The sequence below is a fragment of the Penaeus monodon genome, chromosome 30 (assembly GCF_015228065.2).
Source record: "Penaeus monodon isolate SGIC_2016 chromosome 30, NSTDA_Pmon_1, whole genome shotgun sequence".
In the NCBI taxonomy this organism is placed as follows: domain Eukaryota; kingdom Metazoa; phylum Arthropoda; class Malacostraca; order Decapoda; family Penaeidae; genus Penaeus; species Penaeus monodon.
The window spans coordinates 19,902,024-19,902,601 of NC_051415.1; the positions used below are offsets into that span (position 1 = coordinate 19,902,024).

Sequence of the window (578 nt, forward strand, 5' to 3'; positions counted from 1 at the left end):
GTATAATTCAGTCAACTTCGGGAAGCAACGAACATCAAGGTAACAATATCCCGACGTGGCTTTGTAAACACAAACTTTAACGGCTTTTTCCTCCCTCTTCCTCAGATTATCGCTGTCTCTCGGCAAGGACCTCCAACCGGCCTGTCATGGGCAACGTGCGGGCGGGCGTGGGCGTCGCGGCAGTGCTCCTGTGGGCGGCAGTGGGCGTGCAGGGTCATGGCAGACTGATTGAACCGCCATCCAGATCTTCTGCTTGGAGGTAAGCTGTTTTACGAGACGCTTTGTAACCAGAACGACAAGGGTAACTTTCCTCTTGTGTTCTGATTACCTGCTCTTTCGACGATCTTTAGAAAGTGTGAGCATTAGTATGAATGTCGTTATAGGCCTTGAATGGACGATAAGACACTCACCCATGATAAACCGCGTAGATTATTCATCGTGCACAGAGTGAAAAGGCAGGATTTAGGCGATTCCGAAGGACGGGAAACGCGTCTGATGATGCTTCTGATCCTGTGAGTGCGCTGAAGGTTCAAACAGAACAGGATGGGTCCGCCCTTGTATCCCATATTCGTCCACCG

At 50.5% G+C, this 578-nt stretch overlaps 1 long non-coding RNA gene across 1 annotated transcript in view; it reads left to right on the plus strand.

Annotated features, from left to right (window-relative positions):
- Positions 1 to 258, plus strand: part of LOC119592307 — a 32,519-nt gene extending 32,261 nt beyond the window's left edge. The window contains exon 3 of the long non-coding RNA XR_005230432.1: positions 106 to 258. This is a non-coding gene — a long non-coding RNA (uncharacterized LOC119592307). The remainder of the gene's footprint in view (positions 1 to 105) is intronic.
- The last annotated feature ends 320 nt before the right edge of the window (positions 259 to 578 follow it).